The 25,916-nt window shown below is 43.0% G+C and overlaps 1 pseudogene; it reads left to right on the top strand.

Annotated features, from left to right (window-relative positions):
- The first annotated feature begins 523 nt into the window (after window positions 1–523).
- On the top strand, window positions 524–13,718 carry LOC101836038 (annotated as a pseudogene).
- Window positions 13,719–25,916: the final 12,198 nt, after the last annotated feature.

Raw genomic sequence — 25,916 nt, 5'->3', positions numbered from 1 at the left:
CATGAATAGGGGCTCTGACTTAAAAAGTACCAGATTGACAGTAGTTCAATAAAACAGCCACTACCTCTGCAGAGGGGTCTATCTATAGATCCTAAGATCTCTGACCACTCCCCATCTGGGGCATCTTCGGTATTTATCTACTCAGAGAAGCACTGCTGGCTTCTTTTATATCCTCCTGTTCCCTGACCACCACGACAACACTGACATCTGACCAGTGAGAACAAGGACAGTGATCACGGTTTGACTTGATTTAAGTTTGCATACAGGACTCCTGGTGTCACAGAGGGACTTCAGATACCATGGTATCCCTTTCTAGGAGGCCAAAGAGCAGGAACAACGATTGCTTTACCTGCTGGCTGGCCTGCACCTCTTTAACAATGAGGACATTGCCCCACCCTGCTAAGTTACTCCCTACTTTATTTTAGGTCCAAATTCCTGTTTACAAAAGTTCCACATAATTTATTTCCTGTGCATGAAACACAGCTATCCTGTAGCAAACACAGACTCAGACTAGGAGCCGACCATGACACTGGAAAGCTTTCCTGGCTGGCTGAATGCTGTGACCTGTGGGCTCCTGCTACTCTTCCTGTATGTGTAAGGTGAGAACCCCTAAGTAAATATGAGGACCAGGGTCCAAGCTGCCCAGTTCTAGAGACTCAGCAGTTGATCTTGCCAAAGGGAAGGAACCCTCAAGGGAAGAACTGGTAAAGATGGCAGATAAAAAGGTGGGAATTGTGGAGCTCTCAAGGCCCATACCCAAGCCCATAGAGTGAGCCTGCTGCACACAGAGGGTTAAAGACACCTAAGTACACCCTGTACCCATAATGTCACCCCAGTGTAAAGAGGTCTGGACATGACTGGGCCTGCAGATTAGGGCAAAGTGAACAAAGGGTCATTTCCTTCCTCTGTTTGTGAGTGTAGCTACTATAGAACTCTGGATAATAATTAAAATAATGCATTCATACTGCAAAGTGCCTCTTAGGATGTCTCCTTGTTGGCCAGAAATGTGTATAGGCACCAGGAAAAAACAGCATGAACAATGTTCCTGCACATTGAGAAGGATAAAGAAACTCCTCTGCCACATCCCACAACTGAACCCACAATCCCGGATTTCCCTTCCCAACTACCCTAGTGACAAAGAGGTGGTAAACAACAGCGTGGTGGCAGCTGCCTGAGCCAAGCTAACCCTGATGGCATCTCTCAATACACAGGCCAGGACTCAACCAGTCCCATCAGGAACACACACACAGGCCAGGTTAGAGGAAGACTTGTCCATGTGAAAAACACTGAAGTTGATGTCCACAAGTTTCTGGGAATTCCCTTTGCCAAGCCACCTGTAGGACCACTGTGCTTTGCACCCCCTGAGCCTCCAGAGCCTTGGAGTGGTGTGAGAGATGGGACCTCCTATCCAGCCATGTAAGTTCTGGGACAAGAGTTGGGGATATGCTCTGAGCATTGGGCCAGAATGAGGGTCATACTTCATTGCAAACCCACGGAAGATTATTTCTAGTACATAGGTAAGTGTAGTGATATATTATTTATGATCTGTTAAAGCTTCCCTGAGGATTTAGAAAAGCAAAGTCAATCTCAAGCTATAGATATCAGGTAGTGGTGACACACACCATTAATCCCTGCAACCAGAAGCTAGGAAGTGGTGGTACACACCTTTAATCCTAGTACTCAGGATTAAGAAGGTAAACTTATCTCTGTCAGTTCAAGACCATGCAGGGATACACAAGATTGGATCAGTCTAAAAGAGGAAGAGAATACATGCCTTTAATCCCAGCACTAGTGAGTGAAAAGATAAAAAAGTGGTCTTCAGTATTCAGTAGGAGGCATTCAGTCTCCACTCATGCTGAGTAGAGTTTACAGTGTGAGGCTTGGTGAGAACTCGTGGAGACAGGATCAGTCCATTCAGCCTGAAGCAGAGATAAGAAGCTAGTGGCCAGCTGCTTTGCTTTTCTGATATTCAGCTTGAAGTTTGAACCCCAATATCAGTTTCAGGATCCCTTTATTAATTCATGATACACCTAAGACTTCTAACAAAACAACTTTCCCTGTCTCCTGGGTCAGAAATTAGTTCCTACAGGGAGTGTCTCTCAGTTTTGCAGGGAGAATCAGATAAAAATGGTTCCTAGATTCAGATTGTGCCAAGTGATCCATGCCTCCATGGAAGCAGTTAGAGACAAAGGTCAATATAAGCACATTAATCGGCCACAGCCCAGAGAATAGTTTCATGTGATGTAAGTTTCTGAGGAGGGCATCATTGATAGGTCCTTGGCAACTCCATCCTCTACACTCACTGAGAAAATCCATAGAGCCTAGTATCATTATTCAAAGAAATAGATAAAAGCTTCCCCCTGATATTAAATGGGAAGTCAAGCTTTCCTAAGTTTCTGGACATAGAGTGAAGAGCATCCCACTAGATTTGGGACATTCTTGTCTACTGACTTCCATAGTTCCTGGGTAGGCATAGTACCACATTATCCAGGTATCTTCATTTTGTTGTTGTTATTTATTGTTTTGGGGTTTTTGCTGTGGTAAAATACCTGGTAGAATCAATTTAACACAGAAACAGTTTATTATAGGTTCCATATTACCATTCATTACAATAGGAAACCTTAAGGGATAGGCTCACATCACAACTTTAACTGGAATCAGAGATCAAAGAATGCATACATATCTGCTAATGGGAGGTTGGCCTTCCCGGCTTACACAGTTAAGAAGCCCCTTCCTAGGCAATGGTGACATTCATAGTGGGAAATATTCCCACCTCTATTAACAAAATCAAGAAATCCCCATAGGCTATACTGATGCAGACAATCCCTGGTTCAGACTATATTCCCCAAGAGATTCTATGATATTTCTAGCTGGAAAGCAAAGCTCACCATCTTAACAGGAATTAAAGAGTAGAAGAGAAGTGACTGTCACTGCATGTAGGAAGTTATCCTCATTAAGTCCACCCAGAGTTTTCTAGACTCCAGGCTCAGAAATAATAAAATATATGCCCTCATTCAATTACAAACCTTTCTGGAAATCTGGCTCCATCCCACATTTCAAAGAGCCTGTAGCCTTTACCTTTATAGGAAAGGGTTTTACAGAGGAATCATGCTTTAACAGGACATATTAGAGGAAAGTGACCAGAAGTTGCTGAGAGAAAATCAATACTAAGCCCTAGTTTTGACCACCACATCTCTTATAATAACTGTCTGCCATTGTCACCAGGTGTCTAACAAATTATGATATGATGAATTTTGAGGCTATGAAGACGATAAAACTCATCATGCCTCCCATTTCTATGTCTGAGGACTGCCTGTATGTCAACATCTACACACCAACCCATGCCCATGAGGGCTCTAACCTGCCGGTGAGAGTTGGGTCATGTTAAACTAGGTGGACATGGAGATTTCTGTCTCAGGTTTATTATAAAGCATAAAATCAGTGCAGAGTTCCACTTCACTGTAAACCCTGATAGAAGCCTTTCCCTACTTTGTACAAAAAAGCCTTCACAGTCATGGTGGGCAGCTAAACTCTGGATATGAGACAATGAACACTGAAGTTGGAAATGGTTAGTGCTGACCTTCATGGACAAAGTCAGGATTATCTCAACAAACTTTTTCCCTAAAGACCTTGGCAGGTGTCTGAGGAATTAACATTGAGAAAAGCTGAATTTCCAGCTTTGGGATATAGGATGTGCCAGTGATATTTGGTGATGCTTTTGATTCATAATCTGGAAAAATTCTTATGGAGACATCCATTTCCAAACTATTGAGAGTTCTGAAAGCGTTAGTGACATTACTCTGGACTTAAATTCATTAATCCAAGCTAAGATTCCTGGTGCCAGAGTGGGTCTTGGAAACATGCTGGTGAGGCTGGGTTCCTCATGTGTGGCCTGGGTCTAAGATAATGAGGACTACTGGGTATGTTTAGCTGCACAGATAGAAAGCAGACAGCAGAGTCAGAGACAGTCCCTGCTCCTTCAGTTAGGAGTTCTACAACAACACCAAGCTACACAACTATGACATATATGCAAAGGGCTTAGGTTAGACATCTGCAGGCTCCCTGATTGTTGGTTCATCACTGAGAGTGTTGATCTAGTAAATTCTTATGTTGAGTGTGAAAAAGTGACATATTATCCAGGTACAGATGAGGAAATAGCTGAGTGATATCTGGGACTTGACGAAACTACTCACTATGGAGGCCAGAGTCATTATTTAACAGGTGGCTCCATGTTGGAGCTCCACACTCAACTGTTATCATACCAGATAACTTGAGAGCAAGTTATGTTGTCACCAAACATGTGTCAGGGCATTTCTAGGCAAAATGCTGACATGTCACCACATGTCCTACACTTAGGTGCCCATGCTCCTGTCTACTTCTATGAGTTCCAACATCAGCCCAGCTACTTTAAAGATTCCAAACCACCACATGTGAAGGCTGACCATGGTGATGAATTTTTCTTCGTCTTTGGCTACCTATTATGTGGCATAAAATTGTGGTCTTCCTGGCTTTCCTTGAGTTGGATGGGGTCCGTTATGGAAATCTGAATGATAGCTGAGATCTTAATCCAGTTGAGTGAACCAAACCCTTAGAGAAAGACAGAGTCCAGTGTGCAACATCTGACAACTCAAAACCTATATTACAATCTACCTTTTTTAGTGGGAATAAGAAAACAATGGAGCAGGAATGGACATGGCTGAATTCACTTAGAGACTTCTGTCACGGATTAGGGGAGGGAGGGAACCAGTCCAATGTTCAAGATCAAATGTTAGGTGGGGTGATATGAAGCATGAGTGGGGAAATGTATGCAGTGGCTGGGAACTAAGCACCTGTCCGTCTCTCTTCAGTTGCTTACACTGAGGAAGAGGAACTCCTGAGCAGAAAGATGATGAAGTACTGGGCCAACTTTGCACAGCATGGGTGTGAGAATGCCCTCCCCCCAAATTCTGCAAGGATGGAACACTGTCCAGGACTGTGTGTGTGTGGAGGCCTCTCTAGTATGTGTGGTCTTTTATTACATGATACACTCTTCCCTACCCCAGAGCACACTTTGGCCAGCAGATTACCATGTAGCCAGCAGCTCCCTCCACACCCCAACAAGGCACACTTAGATAGATACTTTAAATATGTTTGTTATTGGTCATCTTGCAGTGACTAGGCAGGGACACACTACTGTGGTAATGTTCTTGAGATCTTGCATTTGAGTAGGAGGCAGAAAACAGGCCATGTGAGACAGTAAACTTGTCCCACATGGAGCAGAAACTTGTAGGTCACATTCATATACCTATATCAGGACATGTGGCCCATCAGTTCCCTCAATACTCTGACCTTTGTTCACTGTCCTGAAACCAATTCGGGATCAACTGACCTTCACCCTTCCCTATCGGTGGCATATCCCCAGGAACCCCAACAGCTACCCCACTGGTCCATGTTAGAACACGATGAACAATACCTGCAGCTGGACATCAAGCCTGCTGTGGGATGAGCTCTGAAGGCCAGAAGGCTGCAGTTCTGGACCAAAATTCTGCCCCAGAAGATCCAGGAGCTAAAGGGCACTCAAGAGAGGCACAAAGAGTTATAGTACCCTGTTTGAAGAAAGGCATGTGGGCTTCATGAAGGGTGGGGTCTGTCTGAGGTTTGGAAAGACTTTTGATCCTAACATGCATGCCTTAAAGATATGGCTATGCATTTTTATGACTGCGGGAGGATTTCATTATAAGGAGAATTAGAAGACAATCAACCTGAGCTCTACTGCAGTGTAGCTGGCAAGTCAACATTTTCATGTGTATCCAAGAAAGACTTCTCAACCACTGTATCGTCTTGCCAGGCAGCTAAACCCTGTGTATAGGACACTGAGCACAGGAGCTATGAGAAGTCAAAGATGATGGCCCATTCATTAACTCTGCTCTCTCCCAACAAACTTGATCTCTAGAAACCTAAGTTGGTGTGTAAAGGATGAACATTGAGATAAGCCAAATTTCCAACTTTGGGATATTGGTTCCACCAATAAGATTTGCTGCTACTTTTTGTTGGTAATAAGAAAAAATCTCTTATGTAGATTCCCTTTTCCATGCTGTTAAGAAGTCTGGAAATGATAATGACATTACTCTGGATTGAAATCCATTAATTTCAACTGAGATTCCTGCTGCAGGAGTGGAGCTTGGAAATGAGCTGATTTGAGACTGAGTTCTTCCTTTATGGCCTGAGTCTAAAACAATGAAGAGCTGTGCGTGTGTGTGTGTGTGTGTGTGTGTGTGTGTGTGTGTGTGTGTGTGTCTATGTCTGTGTCTGTGTGTCTGTGTCTGTGTGTGTGTCTGTGTCTGTGTTTAGCTGCACAGATAGAAAGCAGTCAATTATCAAGGAGGTAGTCCCACTTGAGCTTGTGCCAGATAGAAGCCATCTCTCTTGACTCCTCCAGGTGATGGTGTGGATCCATGGTGGTGCTCTGGTTATAGGCCTGGCCTCCATATATGATGGATCCATGCTGGCAGCAATTGAGGATATGGTGGTGGTCACTATCCAGTACTGTCTAGGTGTCCTAGGTTTTTTCAGGTGAGACTAAGACTGGACAGGGCAGTGTCAACTGAAAAGAACCTAGGAAGACTTTTGATCCATGTCCCTTCCAGTTCTCAGTACTGGAGACAAGCATGCCAGAGGCAACTGGGATCACCTGGAGTAAATGACCACCCTATGCTGGGTTTATCAACTTATCACCCACCTTGGAGGCAACTCTGACTAGGTCACTATCTTTGGAGAGTTACCAGGTGGTACAAGTGTGTCTTCACGTGTTTTGTCCCCCATGTCCAAAGGACTCTTCCATGGTGCATCATGGAGAGTGGAGTAGCCATGATGCTTGGTCTCATCTCCAGCTCCTCTGAGATGGTTTACCAAGTGAGTGCCCACAAAAATTTCAGCCCTGTATCTCCTGGCACAGCACTATCCGCTGGCACTATGGTGTTCAATGGAGAAAACAAGAATCTAGGAAAAGGGCATCTCTTTGTTTATTTCTGAAAGGCTCGAGGGTTAGAATTGATACCTCTGCTTTCTTTTTCCCTCAGTATACATTTTTATTTAAATTAGAAGTATGAATGCTTCACATGTCAGCTTCCTCTCCCACCCCTCCTCCTTTTCCCTCCACCAGCTCCCTGAGCCCCCACCCAATCTCCATATCATTCACCAGGGAGGGTGAGGCCCTCCTTGGGGGATCCCCAGAGAATGTAATTTCATCTAGGACAGGACCTAGGCCTTTCCCCAAGTGTCCAGGCTGAGAGAGCATCACTCTATTTGGAATGGGCTCCCAAAGTTCATTCATACGCCATGGTAAACACTGATCTACTACCGAAGGCCCCAGAGATTTCTGAGGCCTCCTCACTGACACTACATTCATCGAGTCTGGATCAGTCCCCTCTTGGCCTCTTATACATCAGAGTTCAAGAGCTCTTCCTTGTCTGGTCAGCGGTCTTTGTGGATTTCACGAGCCCAGTCTTGACACCTTTGCTCATCACTCCTCCATCTCTGTCACTGGGTTCCAGTAGTTCAGTTCAGTGTTTGTTAGGGGTATCTGTCTCTGCTTCCATCAGTCTCTGTATGAAGGTTCTAGGATGGCATATAAGGTAGTCACCAACTTTATCATCAAGGAGGGGCTATTAATGTAGTCTCTCCACTATTGCTTAGTTTGCCAGTTCCACACCTCTGCTTTCTACAGGCTGAGTGTGTTATGTGAACAGCAAAGCTGCCCTAGCAGATTCAATCACTGCCAAAATTGAGTCTGCAAGGGCTAGGAAGATGGTTCAGGATTTTTTTTAAGTGTTTGGAGTGCAAGCCAAGGACTTATGTTCAAATTCAGAGAACCCAAAAAAGGCTAGAGATACTAACATGTATCTGTATTCCAATGTTCCTGTGGCCAGGCAGAAGTCAGAGACAAGAGAATCCTTGGATGTTCCCAGAACAGCTCAGCTAGTACAGGCAGCAGGAAAACAAGAAGACACCCTGTGAACAGTGAAGTCTGAGACTTTGTCCTCTAATCTTAATATACGGACTGTGGAAAAGTTGTTCTTTCTCTCATACACAAAACACAGAAATATAGATGGAGAAAAAACTACGCCATAGGAAAAAAATGAGTGTTCATCATATAAAGGACATTACATGCTATCTGTCACCTATGAACTACAGGACTTGGAAACAATTTCATACTTCTTTGAACCCACACAGAGCACACGCTGGAGTGTGGTATTTAGGGGCAATAGCATTGAGTTATAATTGAGAAAACTCTTCTCCCTGCTTGTTCCCTTTATAGATGGTGGACAGGCTGTCTGTATGATGCTGTAGAATCAGAGGCCCTGGTGCACTGTCTGACAGGCAAGAGTGAAGCAGGTGTTTTGCCATTAACTAACTAACTAGAATTGTGTATATGGAAGGACCTGGTAAACAAGATGTGGGACTCTGAACCAAACACCTCATCTCTATGACTTGGCGTTCTTAAGTTCTGTATGCAATCAGAACACCAAGACGGGCTAATCTAAGTATAGGTTCTCTTCCAGAGGGAGTTGAGCACCCTGAGGAAATGAGAAATTGGTGAAAGTCACTCAGTGGACATTGCCATGTGTATTTTGTTGACATTCAGAATTGACGTTCAATGCCTCCAGGTCTTCCAGGCCATCCCTGCTGTGGTGGATGAGGAATTCCTACCCAGGCATCCATGGGAGTTGTTGGCCCCTGTGGATTTTCAACCTGCCCCCAGCATCATAGATGTCAACAAAATGATGAGTATGGTTGAATCATCCCTATGTTGAGGCTCACTTCCAATCCTCTGGGAGCCTGGAGACTCATGATAAGCAGTGGGAAATCAGTACATGTTTAATTTAAGCCATCTATTCCCATTCTTAACATTGTCTTTTGCTTCTCAGGTTGTAAACAGTGTCCAGACAATAAATGAAATAACCACAGGATGCACTGAAGGACACCTCTAGTCTTGTCTATATAAAGAGGCTGCTCATATCTCCTCAGACAGCATCCCTATTAATAAATGTCAGTATATCGGTGATTCTATGTGGGGTCAGCTATAAGTTTACTAGGCTCTTTCTCTATTGGAGGCCACCATGCAGGTCCCAAATCATGACATGAAGACTTGTGCTTATCTTACTCTTGCCCCACTAGGTCACTAGGTCTTATTACTTAACCTGTTTCCCTTTATCTACGTTTTGCCTGGGGGCTTTTTAGTTTTCTTTCCTTTTGTATATCTTACTGTCACTGTTTCTTATGTCTGGCTGGCAGCTGCCTGGCTTCTGGGCCCTCATGTGTCCCTCCCTTCCTCCTCATTGTCTTCTCTTTCCCTTGTTCTGAAACTAAATTTCCCCTCCTATTTATTCTCTCTACCCACTAGCCCTGCCTATTCCTTCATACCTATATATTGCCCATTCAACTTATTAGACCAATCAGGTACATTGGACAGGCAAGGCAAAACAGCAACACATCTTTACATGATTAAACAAACACAGCAAATACAAATGTAGCACATCTTGACATCACTAAAAAAGGCAACAGAAACAAATGTAACACACCTTTACACAGTTAAAGTAATATTCCACCTCATAAAGAAATGTGACACATCTTTGCCCTGTTAAAGAAATATTCCACAAGATTGGAACTTGAACATTTTTGCCTATAGCCTAACTCATCCCTGGACCCATTCTCCCCATGCCAAATGTTGATGACCATCCTAACTGAGAACATGCCTAGCCTCATCCTTCCTGCTCTCCTTGGTGTAGAAGTCGCTTCCTGAGTGTGGTGACCTGCTAATGGGAGAGTACATGGGGGACACTGAGGACCCCCAGGCCCTCCAATCACAGTTCACAGAGATGATGGGGGACACCATGTTTGTGATCCCTTCACTCCAAGTAGCACATTTTCAGCATGAGCACCTCTTTAACAAGACCTAGTGTGGTGGGGAGCTCAGATCTGTGGGTTCCAGATGAGTTCTGTAGTGTCCAGGCCTGACCCATGTCATCATCAAACCTCAGACACCAGGCAACTGAAGACACTCATCTCAGTAAATCCTTATGTCTAGAGCAAGTGAATTGGAATCTTATCCAGGTTAGAGGAAGAAACATGTTAGTTACACTTGGTGTCTTGCCAAAACTGCTCATCTGAGAATGCCAGGGTCACTGTTTAACAAAAGGTTTCCTATAGTTAATGATCCAACATGAATCTCACCACTCAACTGTAATTCCAGATAAATTTAAAGCAAGGTTTCTTCTTGTCATCAAAGTTTAGGCAGAAAAACTGCATGTGAGAAATCACTATGTCACCATGTTCTCACTTCCAGGTTCCCATGCTCCTGTCTACTTCTATGAGTTCCAACACAAGCCAAGCTACGTCAAGCATGTCAGAGCATCCCATGTGAGGGCTGACCATGGTGATGATGCTGCCTTTGTGTTTGTCTCTGACCTCTGGGGCATGAAACGTGGGTCTTCCTTGTGTTTAGTGAGCTCAATGAAGTCCCTGATGAGTTCCTAAGTTATTACCTAGTTCTCAGTGCAGTTGAGGAACCTGGGGCTCTGGGAGAGAACAGATCAAGACAAAATAAAAAGCAAGCAAACAAGCCAGCAAAAGCTCTACCAGGGTTAGAATATGAACCTTTCCTAGTCTAGCTTGGACTAAAGAGTATGACAATACATTGGGATAGGAGTGAACCAGACGGAATCCAAGTAGAGGCTTCCATGGATGCTGGGTTGAGTGCTGAGGAAAGGGAGTATATATACACCAGGCTGAGCATTCAGGTTTGGGCTGTGGTTGCTATAGTTGCTATAGTAGAGCATGAGTTGCACTTGTTTGAGGTAGCTAGGACTTGGACCCTTGTCTCCTTCTGTCTGCAGTTGACGTCACTGCTGTACAGGAGGATGATGAAGTACTGGGCCAACTTTTCAAGACATGGGTGAGAACATGCCCCTTCCTCACCTTCATATGCTTCTTCATCCAGGTTGCCCATGTACCTGTGCCTCATAGCATGCATGATCCTTACATACACCACAGTCTTCTCCAACCCGGGGCACACTTAGATAACTTCCAGCTTTAAATTACTGCTCAACACACAGAAATCTGGTGGATGAGTCACAATACTGTGGTACTGTTCTTTGGATTTTCCCACTGAGAAGGAGACACAAAATTAGACAGCTTCCCTTGCTTCATATAGAGCAGACACTAGTGGATGACACTTGTATGCTATATCAGTACACCAGTCCTTCTGTATCCTCGGGACGTTGGCCTACTCATCCACTGCTCTGACCTAAATCAAGGGATCAGATCTTTGATGAGACTGACCTCACCCTTCTGTGTTGGTGGCATATTCACAGGTACCCCAACAGCAAGGGTCTACCCTACTGTGCCTAATTGGTCCATGATGACCAGTATCTAAAGTTGGACATTCATCCTGCTGAAGGCCACCAAGCTACAGTCCAGGACAAAGACTCTTCCCCAGAAGATTCAGGAGCTAACAGGGGCCAAGGACAAGCACACAGAGCTTTAGTGCCCTGTGACAGGAAGGGTGGGTGGGGCTGAGAACAGATAGGGTCATCCTTAGTTTACAACGTGTGTTTATTTATCTTTATTTGTTCCAACACTCACATAAGCATTTCCAACAAGATTTACTCTTTCAGTAATGTATGACAAACCCTCTGTGTATTACTCCTTATCCTTCTGGACACAAATAAATACTCTCATAACCAAATGGATGTGTGAGCCCCAAAGTTCCCCATCTAAACACTTCACTGCAATTTGGCTCTTCCTTGCTTCCTTCCTTCATTCCTTCTTCCCTCTCTCCAATCATTTTCACCACATCCCCTCTCTCCTCTTTTCCATGTCTCAGACCCTCTTCAAATGAAGCAGAAACTTCAGGCACTGTTGACTACAGGAAATCTCATGTCCTCTCTCAGAAAGTTCATGTTTTCTCCTATTTATCAGTTGCCAATAGAAAACCTGGTTTCCCCAAGCCCTGTGGCCTTCCTAAGTTCACAATGCTGTTCCCAACAGATAATGAACTACAAACCAGACTCTTATTGTCTGTGGCCTCAGATGTCTTCAGGCTGATACAGGATGATTACCGAAGCCCATTGCAAGATAACAAGACCTACATCTCAGAAACAAAAATAAATAACCTCAGTAACTCACAAACAGTTACAAAAGTACAGTTTTGTAGACTGAGAAATCCTGGCTAAGAATATACACAGATCTGCTGTGTGGTGAGAAACAGGTCTTTGTCTAGTGGTTTCAAGGATTACATCTTGTCTCCTATTCTGGGAGAAAGAGTAAATAGTGGCATTCCAAGGACCTCATTAGGTCCCTGCTGACTTGAACTGTGGCCAGGAAAGATTTTCCTGTTAGTGAGACTGAACTTACAGGTTGTTTCCATTCTCTATGCAGAGCATTTATTGACTTTCATACTGCTAGTGTGTCTCTGCTTTTCAGTTTTGTATATACACTAGACTTCCAAAGTGAGTCAGAATATGCCTTATATGAGTATAGTTATATTACTTCTACTAGCTTGAGTGTAGATTGTTTTTACATGGCTAGGGGTTGATCTTAGGGTTTGTGTATGTTATACAAATGTTCTATCCATGAATATATCATTGGACTATCAATCTCTTTTTGGTATATGGTTTGGTAAGTCTGAGAAAATTCTCAAGGCATGCAACTGTCACCACATCAGATTTAGAAGAGCCCTTCCTCCCCCTTTACTGCCATTCACTACCTTTGACCTTGTTTCAATGTAACCAAGACATTAATTTATCTGGGTCTATTGGAGCTTGTCTCCAGTGCAATACAAGTAGAATGTTTTATGGTTGGCTATTTAACTTTACACGAAGTTCTTGTTTCCTTTCATTGTAGAACTGTGCTGTCCACGTGTGCACATGACACATTCTATTCCCTTACCCTAACTATGGACAACTGATTATTTTCACTTGCTTATTGTTTCACTTGCTTATGTGCTCTTCTTCTTTGGGCAATGTCTCTGTGTAGCCCAGGTATGCACTCAACTCATGCTATCACTGCCTTGGATTCCTGAGTGGTTAAAATATAGGCATGAGAATGCAGCCACAGGTTTTGGTTCTAATAATGTTGTGTGGATATTCTCACACATGATTTCATGTGATACATGTACATAAATTTTTGATTTACAAGCCAAACAAGATTGCCCAGTCAGAAGACACATGTATTAAACCTTTACAGAAGTTGTAAGTTTGGGGAGGTAGTTCTGAGGTTGAGAACTTTCGTCCATGCACAAGGCCCTGGATTTGATGTCCACCACCATAGAAAATAAAATAAATGAAGTTCAGAAAACACAGACTTACATTCCTTTGTATTTAGAGGTCTGAGGACAGGAATCACAAGTTGAAACCTGTCTGAGCTATAGAGCAAGATCCAGGCAAGACTGGGAAATTTAGTTATGGTTTCTCTCCACATAGGAAGTACAAAAAAATGACTAAAAATATAATTTCAGTGAGTGAGTTACCAAAGGGAGGAGGAATAAGGAGGTGGAGGAGGAGTAGGAGGAGGAGGAGGAGAAAGAAGAGGAGGAGGAGAAGAGATAATGTAGTTGAAGGAGAATATGGTGGGAGTTTGGGGATTCTTGTGGGTATTGGGGTATAGGGTTGCATATGACACATTGTATGAATGTATGAATTTACCAAAGAATAAAAAATATCCAATACTCTTGGAATATAGTTTAGTGGCACAGTTCTTATCTGACATGTGTAAATCTCTGTATCTGATTATGTCCCCTCTTTAGAAGCTTTGGGGTAATTCTCTACATTGGTAATAGGTGACTGTCAAATTTTCATATCCATTTCTTTCCAATCACCAAGTTTTCTCATATCTTTATGAGAAATGATTTATAAATGATTTATAAAACTTCTGATGAGCCACAAGCCTGCTGTCATTATCAGTTCAAGCTGATAGTCAATTCAGTTCTCTGATAGATGTCTGTGCCTCAGCTCCTTGGAAGACTGAAGTCAGAGAGTTTTGTTATCTCAGGAGCTAAGGGACTACCCATTAAATATACATAGACTGCATCTCAAGAATATATAGCTGTATACATGTGTGAACAAGTATGTACCAATGTGTGGCTTATAAATAAAAGTGTATTCATGGTTTTGTAGACCATGAAGCATATGCCAGCATGTGTGCTATGTGGTGAGGGATAGCTCTCTATACCAAAGATTGAACCTTGTGTTTTCAACTGGGCAGTTGGGATAACTAATACTGTTCAAGATCTAGATACATTGTTTTCATATATGAAATTGCCAAAGAATAAATAAAACCCAAAGGTTCTGAGAAACAGCTAAGTGGTAGAGCACTTATCTAGCTTGTGCAAGATCCTAAATCCAACTCTCTGTCCTAGCTTTTTTTTTATCTCTTGGTCCCCTGTGATACCTTCGAAAGACCCAACAGTTACTAACATCCCATAGAAAACTAGATTTCAACATAGGCATATGATGCATAAAATTTCAAAACATAGCACCTAGAGGTCCCCATATCAACCACTAAGGTTGTAAATGATGGAAAACGTTGCTACCTGTTGTTTACAAATCAAATGTCACCTATAATCTACATTTAACAAAACCTATCAATATAGTCTATCTCTGTTCCATGGGGTCAAGTGGTTTAAGTTTTATAAGAGGTAGGTCTGGTTATCTATAAGTTGCATGAGCCTGAATATATTAAAAGTGTGTGTGTGTGTCTGTGTCTGTGTGTGTGCATGTGTTTGTATTTGTATGAGTCTACGTGTGCAAGTGTGTATATGTTTGTGTGTATGTGTATGTATCAGTGAACTTCTATGAGTGTTTACATGTGCCTCTCTGTGTGTGTTTGTGTGTCCGCTGAGGTTAACACCAAGGGATATGCTGACTCTGTTAGGCCCATCCTTGGAAGATCACAGCACATCCATGAAGATTTTTGATTGTAAGGAGTGTGATACAAGTAGGATGAGGATGTCAGAAGGTTCAGACATGTCCAGTAGAGGAAATTCCTGTCCCCTCTCTCCCAGAGAACCAGTCTTTGGATGGATTGGTTATCCTGTCTTTTTCTCAATTTTCTGGTCCCCTGTGACACAACATTCTCAGTGATAATTCATATGCATGACTTTCTTTTTTTCATTTTTTTATTTAAAGTTTAAATTTAGATTAGAAACAAGGTTGCTTCACAAGTCAGTTCCAGGTCCCTCTCTGTTTCCCTCCCCTCCTCCCGTGGCCACTGAATGAAGGTTCTGTTTCCCAGACTCTCTGGCCATGGGATTGTAGGCTGACACTCCACAGATCTATGTCTAAAATCCATATATGAGAGAGTACAAGCCATGTTCCTCTTTTTGTGACTGGGTTACCTCACTCAGCATGGTTTCTTCTATTGCCATCCATTTGCCTGCAAATCTCAGGATTCCATTTCTTTTCTGCTGAATAGTACTCCAGTGTGTAAATGTACCACATTTTCTCTATCCACTCTTCGGTTGAGGGGCATCTAGGTTGCTTCCAATTTCTGGCTATTTCAAATAATGCTGCTATGAACATAGTGGAACAGACATCCTGTTGTATGAATGGGCATCTTTTGGATATATGCCTAAGAGTGGAGTTGCTGGGTCTTGTGGTAGGTTTATTCCCATTTTTCTGAGGAATCTCCATACTGATTTCCAAAGTGGCTGAACAAGTTGGCACTCCCACCAGCAAAGGAGGAGTGTTCCCCTTTCACCACATCCTGTCCAGCTTAAATTGTCATTGGTGTTTTTGATTTTAGCCATTCTGACAGGAGTGAGATGGTATCTCAGAGTTGTTGTGATTTCATATGCATGACTTTCATTCTTACCTAATTGTTGTCACTGTATTTTTGATCTGACTAATAAATGACCTGTCTTGTACTTTGTATCATTTTCTGAATGTGAAAAATTGTGTTCACAAAATCCTTCATCCTAGACATTGAGATACCTTCAAATTCCTACTTCTGACCAACTTGACCTCTCTCTCTCTCTCTCTCTCTCTCTCTCTCTCTCTCTCTCTCTCTCTCTCTCTCTCTCTCTCCTACATATGAAAGTTTTCACAACTGCCCCATACACACAGATTTCAGAGTCTTTTTCATTCTACATGTTTTCTGTTATCTTCACCATTATCAAAAAAAGGCCTCTGAATAATGGTGCAGAGAATGACAAAGCACATGAGGACCTCAAGTTCTGCTACACAGCACACAACAGTCCAGGATTAAGAGGATACACCAGGCTGTGCAGGTAACATAAAAAAACTACATCCATAGTTTGAACTTGGAGGACCTACTATTTAATATCCTGCCATTCCTTAGATTGGTAACAGAGAGAGAGAGAGAGAGAGAGAGAGAGAGAGAGAGAGAGAGAGAGAGAGAGAGAGAGAGAGAGAGAGAGAGAGTCTTTCCCTGGTACAGACTTAGAGACTGGGGGACACAATATATTCTGTAACACAGAAAATATAGAATGGAGTTGCTGACTCTATAGAATTCTTCACTGATTGGAGGAGGCAAGTGAACCCATGGCTGTACTATGCCAATAAGAACACTGCAAACCACTAAGGAGAAAATCTGCTCTTCTGGGCTATGATTGTATTGGACGTGAGAGCTGGACAGTAGGAACCAAGGTAAGCCAGTCCTTGCGTGTCCCTAAAGACTAAGATTGCTTAACACCTCATTCAGAAATTAATACCAAACTGTTTCAGAATACTTATGTTACATTCTGTGTGTATCCTGGCAGGGTTTCGGGGACTCTGAAACTCCTGTTCATGACCCAGTATTTCACCTTCATCATTGGCTCTGAGAGCCCAGAGAGTCCCAGTATTGGAAACAACAGGGCCTGAAAATGTTTGTCACATAGATATTAATGTCTCTAATTTTGATATCAGTGGGAGTTTGTCACTAGTGTGCAAACAGAACGGAATAGGGATGAATAGGAGATGGGCACTTAAGGAAACCACATAAAAGTAAACAGAGAAATACGATTTAAATGATATCATAGAACAAATGGACTTAACAGGTATGTACCTAGAATTCCATCCAAACACTACAGAATATACATTCTTTTAAGCAATTCCTAACTTTCCATAAAATAACTCATGTATTGCTGGGTCTTATGGTAGGTTGATTCCCATTCTCATGAGAAATCTCCGTACAGATTTCCAAAGTGGCTGTATGAGTTGGCACTCCCACCAGCGGTGGAGGAATGTTCCCTTTTCTCCACATCTCTCCAGCATAAACTATCATTGGTGGGTTTGATTTTAGCCATTCTGATAAGAGTAAGATCGTATCTCAGAGTTGTTTTGATTTGCATGGCTAGGGATATTGAGCACTTTCTAAAGTGCCTCTCAGCCATTTTAGACTCCTCTATTGAGAATTTTCTATTTAGTTCTGTAGCCCACTTTTTAATTGGATCTTTTGGTGTTTTGAAGACTTGCTTATTGAATTCTTTGTAAATTTAGAGATCAGCCCTCTGTCAAATGTGAATTAGTCCCATTCTGTGGACTGTCCTGGATGAAATGACAGACTATGGATACCCCCCATGGAGGGCCTCACCCTCCTTGGAGAAAGGACTGAGGGAGGGGTGTGGGGGCAGGGAGTTGGTGGGTGGGCATGGGAAGAGGGGAGTGAGAGGGAGAGGGACCTGGGATTGACATGTGAAGCAACCTTGTTTCTAATTTAAATTTAAAAATAATGAAGATATAATAAAAAACAAATATAAAAAAGTCATATATTAGGATACAAAGCATGTTTTAACAAATACATAAAAATTGAAATAATTCATCCTATTTTATTACAATGAAATAAAACTCTCTACCCACAGCAAGAGAATACACACAGTCTCTTGGAGATTAACCAATATATTATTGAATGATGAATGTGTCATGAAGAAGTTAAAGGGGGAAATTAAAATTCCAAGAATTAAATAAAATGAAAAGAAAACAAATGAAAAGCCAGACTGTAGTGACATCTTGTTTTTCCATTGAACTTGTGGTGGTGGCCACTCCCTATGGGCGTGGCTTCAGGTGTGCAGCCCTGACCCCTTATAAGGTAGAAGAGGGGCTAGCTCCCTCTCTTGAGTTGCAGTGAGAGGATCAGAAGAACAGAGACTGCATCTTCTGGAACAGGAAGACCATGGCATCTTATTTACTATTATTTTTGTGATTCCCTAATAAATACCTATTTACCATTTATATTGGGTCTGGTGGGCTCATTTAAACCCTGCCTTTAAAAGACAACATACAAAATACCATGACAGATAAAGCAGTCCACGGAGTAGGCATTTGTAGGCCTCCATCCCTGGGTATAAATTTCAAGTGCCCACACCCTTCTACATCTGTGGTTTCTCCATCTGATGGATCCTCTGCACACGGCTGCCTACAGATCCAGAACCTCCAATGCAGCCTTCTGTTTCCTGGTCCCCACTCTTTCCCCATGCTGGGTCTGTGACAAGGAAATCACCATGATTTTGGGCAAGGTTTGGGGTAAGGCTTACAGATATTCAAAATGACTTCAGGGTACATGCTATGCCTCCCAAAACGGAGAGCAATAAAAAAAATGAGGAGACTTTTTCAGTACGATAAGCACAGGCTATCCTCACCTGTGCCTGGTCAGTGCAGGTCTCCTCTGATATTAACATGCACTGCCCCATAGAGCTCCCACCTGTACTTGTACAAATTCCTACCTGGTGAGGCCCACAGCTGCTTCCTGTTGGGGAACACAATGCATCCCATAGCAGCATGAACTCAGGTCCAGGAGCTAGCTCGGTGGTTCTCAACCTGTCAGTAGCAACCTCTTTGGTGGAACAAACGACTCTTTCATATGCGTGGCATACCCTATATCCTACATACAATATATTTATAGTATGATTCATAACAGTGGTCAAATTACAGTTATGAAGTAGCAACACAATGATTTTATGTTTGAGAGTCACTACAACATGAGGAACTGTCTTAAAAGGTAGCAGCATTTGGAAGAATGAGAACCACTGAGATAGCTGATCATGCCACTGGGTCAACTTCCTGGCTTTCCTGAGGACTATGGCCTGTGGGCTTCTGCTTCCCCTCCTGTGTATTCAGAGTAAGACTCTGAAAAGGGAAGGTGGGAATAGAGTCAGAGCTGCCAACCTCTGCAGTCAAAGACTGATAGCATAGAAGGCAATGGATCAGGGAGGGAGGAGCTTATGGAGAATGACAGACAGCAGTAAGGCAATACCTCCACTAAAGCCCACAGAGTGATCCTGTAGCACACACAGAGTCAGTGATGCCTGAAGACACTCAGCACTGGGGAGAAGAACAGTGCGAGAGGCTCTGATGAGTGCTGAGTCTGGAGGTAGAAGGATCAGGCAGATGGTCAGGAAGAGAGGGACAGATGGGACATTTCCTGTCTCTGTGTGTAACTGGGCTTAAATTGTGGCTGCTGATGCTGAGGACCTTTAACAATAAAACGATTAACACCTTCATAATGTCATTTGTTCATTCACTTTGTTCAGAGAATTATCTAGGTGCCCCCCCAAAGACTCTGGAGAATATCCTGGTCCAAAACAGAACCAGAACTCTCTAGCCTCACACTACAGTGCTGAAATGAGAGGCCCAGATTCCCTTCTAGGTGTGTCTGACCATGGGCAAAAGCGCAACTTGGATTCTAGAGCAAAGAACATTTGTTCTGGGCCCACAACATTGTCTTCAGGCTCTGATCAGAAGCTAAACCAAGAGAGTGTGTAAAAACCTTGATGCCTCTTATCCCCAGACACTCTACAATGAACTGAGGAATTCAAGCCACTCCCCCTAGTCAGAGCCATTCTAAGGAAGCCACACTTCCATCAGCCTGAGACCCTTGTCTGCACTTTCTTGGGCTCTAATGGTCACTCAACATCATAGTGAAGAAGGTCTAACATGCTCATGCATGGCTGCTCTTTAGAACAGGCTTGGTTCGGGTACCTGCTTCTGAACCTCAAACAACTCTAAGAAGGCACAGAGTTGTATCCCATCCTCTTCTATCACACCCAGAGCTGCCTCATCCATAGGAACATTGAGGTGACAGTGTGTTACACAAATCCCCAGGATTACTTAAAAAGATAGGTGTGAGCCAGATATGGTGGCACATTCCCGATGATACAGGAAACCTGTTGAAGGAAATAGGAGACTCTGCAACTGAAATCCAGAAATCTGGCAAGAATCTGTTCATATAACAAAATTCTGAGGATGTTCAGGCAGTGAAGGGTTGCTGGGGCACAGAGGTGCAGGAGGCCCCATTCCTTCCTCAGGATCTCTAGGTGAGTGATGAACACTGGGGAGGAAAGAAACAGTTCTTTCAGTAACATTGCTAACAGTAAACCATTCATGCTGCTGTAAATAAACCCTCACTTAATTAGTTACTCCAATTGAATTTACTGGATGATCAACAATGCTTAAAAAGCAATAAAAAGCCGGGTGTTGGTGGTGCCAGAACTTGGGAGGCAGAGGCAGGTAGATCTCTGTGAGCTCAAGGGCAGCCTGGTCTACAGAGTGAGTTCCAGGATAGTCTCTGAAACAATACAGAGAAACCATGTCTTGAAAAACCAAAAAAAAAAAAAAAAAAAAAAAAAAAGAAGAAGAGGAAGACAATAAAACAGAAAAGGGAATAGTTGACAACTAAAAGAGAAGGGGACAAGTGAGAGTAAAGGAACAAATCCCCCATTCACATGTGTGAAAATGTCATAATGAAACATATTATTATGTATCATTAGTATATAATAAGAAAAAACGCAGTAAGAACTCCAACACAATAGTGTTATAATGCAGATTATCTACATTGAGGCAACATTCCTTCTATAGAGATATGTTTTCAAAGCTGAATATTGTAAGAGCTTTCATCATGCCACAGCATCATGCTGCAGGCCTAAGCATGCTCAGCTTCACTCCTCTGCCAGGTGTAATGCTACAAGGCTCTGGGAACCTCACAGGGAAGACAGGGAACCTTGTTTACAGTACAGCATCCCTGGTGGGCTTCTATCCAGGGCACATCAGCAACCACACAGGATCCCACTCAACACAGAGAAGAGGTCTCTTAGCATGTAATTCCAGAAGCATCCAAAATCAGAAGTATGGCTACTGCAAAGAGAAGACTCCATGCTTGAGAGTGTCCTGTCCTCTCCTGGATGCATCTCTTCAACCCTGTGCCGCAAACATGCACACATCTGTTCTTTCAAATCCAGCTCTGAAAGAAGTGGACTGCTAAGGAGAGGAGACTCTTGGATCTGTTGAGCATTGGGAAAACCACCAGAGATCTCTAGGGATGCAGCTCTCCTGAGACATCAGTCAGCCTGGGTAGCCCTTGAGGTCTCTATGCTCCTGTTCGCAACCTCTCACTCAGATACTACACCCCAATAAGCTCATTGGTCACTCAAGAAATGAAAAAGAAGGCCAGCTCTGCTTCATAGAAATAAACAAAAGCAAAAGTGAATAAATGTATGCAAGTATCTTTGGTTTTCACATATTGGTCACAATCTGACCCCTTCTTGGGCTGGGCTTATCCACCCTCAAACAGAAAGGACACAATTCCACTAAATTCCATTTCAGGGAAAGCTGCCCTTGGAGAATGAAGTATCATGGTTGTGTCAGGCTTCAAGTAGGGCTAATTCTCCAAGTTTTATCTAATGCTATACTAGTGCCAGGCATCACTGGTGGATTCAGTGAGTTCCATAGTCAGAGAACCCATGTGGCAAGTCATTCCATGTAGGCAGCAAGTCATTGGGAGCAGGAGGTGAAATTTTCACCTTAGAAAGACGTAGGGAAAATCCTCTGATGCCTAGATATGTTGCTGCTCTGGTCCCCTCCATGTCAGTTGGCAAAAATGATGTTGATCCATGTGAATCCGATAGGGGAGATCTTAGAAACACCAGACTGATCTGAAGCTTGTGTCTGCCAAATTCTAGTGTCAAATGAGCGCTCTATGAGGTGAGGGGCCAGGGAGGTGAGAGCTTGTGGAGGTGACAAACCCAGAAGGGGAATAAGGGCGTCACTGGACACCTCCCTGCACCTTTGCACATGGAAAGGATCAGGGTTTCCCAGGGAGTGCATAGCATCCAATGCAACCCCAGTCTGAGACAGAGAAGAGTCAGCACTCTCCTGATGTCCATTGTCAAGTTCACTCAAATCAGAATTTGCACAGCCTAGGTTTATTAGGATCAACAGATGAAAATGGTGATTCTTCAGGGGTGGGCCTAGACCCTGCCCCAAATGACTTGACAGATTTTGATGATCCTTCATGGAATGCCTCACTTCCCTGGGGAGTGGATGGGGGATGGGGGATGGGAGGGTCAGTGGGGGGTATGGGAGGATGGGAGGGAGAGGGACTGTGATTGATATGTAAAATAAGATTATTTCTAATTTAAATGAAATCTATAAAAAAAAAAGAAAAGGATGATTCTTGCATGTTCTAACCTGGACACCAAAGGGTAGACAAGGATACAGCACAGCCTGCTCAGGTGCTGGGGGAGGGAAGAGCAACTCCTCTGAGTGCAGGAAGGTGGCTGCCTGATGTTTCCACTGCAATCCTAAGGCATTATGGAGCTCCTCCTACAAACACCTCTGTGTGCTTAGGGGACTCACAGGACACTTTAGAATTTCAATAGCCATATCATTTTTTAAGAGCTTCATTATTAAATGATCCATATTTGAGAAATCCATCCATTTATCTGCATACCTTTCTTTTTTGTATGTTTTTTATTTAAATTAGAAACTTGCATGGTTTAAATGTCAATACCCGCTCCCCACTTCTCCCTACACCAGCCTCAGGATCACCCCTCCCCACCCCCAGCCAAATCCCCACATCATTCCCCATGGAGGATAAGGCCCTCATTGGCGGGATATCCAGAGTCTGTCATTTCATCCAGGGTAGGACACAAGCCCTTTCCCATGTGTCCAGGCTGAGACAGCATCCCTCTATGTGGAATGGGCTCCCAAATTCATTTGTATGAACACTAGTCTACTACCCAAAGCCCCAGAGATTTCTTAGGCCTCCTCACTGACACTACATTCATCGAGTCTTGATAAGTCCCCTGTTGGCCTCTTAGTCATCAGTCTGGGGTTCAAGAGCTTCCCCTTGTCCAGTCATCTGTCTATGTGGGTTTTACCAGCATGGTCTTGACAGCCTTGCTCATCACTCCTCCATCTCTGTTACTGGGTTCCAGGAGGTCAGTTCAGTGTTTAGCTGTGGTATCTGTCTCTGCTTCCATCAGTCACAGGATGAAGGTTCTAGGATGTCACATAAGGTAGTCACCAACCTTATCATCAGATAGGGGCTATTAATGTAGTCTCTCCACTATTACTTAGCTTTCCAGTTGGTGTTATCCTTGTACATTTCTGGGAATCTCACTAGTGTCAGCTCTCTCCTCAAAGCTATAATGACTTCAACTATTATGGTATCTCTCATCATGGTCTCCTCTGTTCTTACCCTGACTCAGCCTTCCTGCTCCCATGTCTTCTTCTACCCTCTTCTTATCCCCCTCTCTTTTTCCTAGTCCCCTCTCTTCTCCCCCCATGTTCCCAATCTGCTCAGGAGATCTTCCCTCTTTCCACTTCTCTGGGGTATAATGCATATCTCTTGGGAGCCTACCGATTTCCCAGACTCACTGGCCCTGGAATTGTAGGCTGGCACTCCCCTGGGCCATGTCTAAAATCCATATATGAGTGAGTACATACCATGTTTGTCTTTTTGTGACTGGGTTACCTCACTCAGGATTGTTTCTTCTAGTGCCATCCATTTGCCTGCAAATTTCAAGATTCCATTGTTTTTTCAACTGAATAGTACTCCATTGTGTAAATGTACCACATTTTCTCTATCTACTCTTCAGTTGTGGGGCATCTAGGTTGTTTCCAGGATCTAGCTATTACAAATAATGCTGCTATGAACATAGTGGAACAGACATCCTTGTTGTATGAATGGGCAACTTTTGGGTATATGCCTAAGAGAGGAATTGCTGGGTCGTATAGTAGACTGATTCCCATTTTCCTGAGGAATCGCCATACTGATTTCCAAAGTGGCTGTACAAGTTTGCACTCCCCCAGCAATGGACGAGTGTTCTCCTTTCTCCACATCCTTTCCAGTATAAGCTGTCATTGGTGTTTTTGATTTTAGACATTCTGACAAGAGTAAGATATCTCAGAGTTGCTTTGACTTGCATTTCTCTAATGACTAAGGATGTTGAGCACTTTCTCAAGTGTCTCTCAGCCATTTTAGTCTCATCTACTGAGACATCTCTATTTAGTTCACTCCCCCACTTTTTAATTGGGTCCTTTGGTGTTTTGGAGAATAGCTTCTTGAGTTCCTTGAAAATTTTGGAGATCATCCCTCTGTCAGATATGGGGTTAGTGAATATCTTTTCTCAATCTGTGGGTTACCTTTTTGTCTTTCTGAATGTGTCCTTTGCCTTACGGAAGCTACTCAGTTTCAGGAGGTCCAATTTATTAATTGTCGATCTCAGTGTTTGTGCTACTGGTGTTATATTCAGGAAGCAGTCTCCTTCTTTGGTGGGAAGAGTTCATGGTTTTGACTCACTATGTAGCCCAGGCAACTATCCTTACCCTTTTCCTATATAAGCAGGCAGCCACCCAATGCAACCCTACTGAAGGGTTATAAAGCTTCATTTCAGGTGAGGATGTGAAGCAGCTGGCACTGCACACAAGGTTAAAGGGGATGAGAAATAATGTAGTCATTTTGGAAAACAGATTTGCATAGACTTTGCAAGTTAAACAACCACAGGTTTGTTACACACTTCACAGTTCCTTGCTTACAATTTCATTCAAAGGAATCAGAAGCATGTGGGCACACAAAGTTATGCTTGAGGTTAGTAAAAAGGGTTTCATTAAAAATTTTTGTGAGGGCTGGAGAGATGGCTCAGAGGTTAAGAGCACTGACTGCTCTTCCAGAGGTCCTGAGTTCAATTCCCACAACCACATGGTGGCTCACAACCATCCATAATGAGATCTGGTGCCCTCTTCTGGCGTGCAGACATACATGGAGCCAGGATGTTGTATTCATAATAAATAAATAAATCTTTAAAAAAAAGTTTAGTGAGCATGACTTTCACCCCAGCATCCAGAGACTGAAAAAGGAGTGTTAGAGTCCTAGTCCAGCATGATACATTTCCAGACATTGTCTCAAAATAAATACAGAAACCTACCCACTTGGACTTTGAGCTCAACTTGATCTATTTTTGTGGGAAGCAAGATTTTTAACACTTATGGGACTGGGGTCTCTGGGCCAGTTAATAGATGTGGGATATGAAATGTTTTTGTTTTTTAAACACCTTAATGAATGCGATGAGTTTACGTGGATTATATTGAGAGAGAGAGAGAGAGAGAGAGAGAGAGAGAGAGAGAGAGAGAGAGAGAGAGAGAAGACATAAATTGGGTGGGTATTTGGGAGGAGATGGTCTAGGTAGGGGAATAAACATGATTTAAATACATTGCATATGTGTATAAAATTATCAAAGATTAACAGGCATGTCCTGGATGGAGAGATGAGGGATAGAGCACTTGTCTCACATGTATAAGACCCTGGATCTATATGCTGTCTCTTCTTCAGTTGTTTGGGAAAACTGACACACCAGATGTGATTATATAAAACATGTGATTTTTCACATCCTTAGTGTCTTAGAAAGTTTATGCGACCATCACAAAATCATCATAAGCTGCAGGCTCAGGTCTATGGCAGATATATGTGGCCCAGCTACTTGGAAGAGCAAGGCAGGTGGATTCTATGAACTCAAGAGTTAAAGGTCAGCCTGTAACATATACACCCACTGCACCTCAATTGCATATATGTAAAGATTGATACATGTAACATACAAACATGAGTTTGTATATATGATAACCTATTAGGCTTATAACAAATATGAATTTGTTCACAGTTTTGGA

The sequence above is a fragment of the Mesocricetus auratus genome, unplaced genomic scaffold, assembly GCF_017639785.1.
Source record: "Mesocricetus auratus isolate SY011 unplaced genomic scaffold, BCM_Maur_2.0 Super-Scaffold_100062, whole genome shotgun sequence".
NCBI classification, from domain to species: domain Eukaryota; kingdom Metazoa; phylum Chordata; class Mammalia; order Rodentia; family Cricetidae; genus Mesocricetus; species Mesocricetus auratus.
The sequence above is the reverse complement of the archived record's forward strand: the minus strand, read 5'-3'. Positions and strand labels throughout refer to the sequence as shown.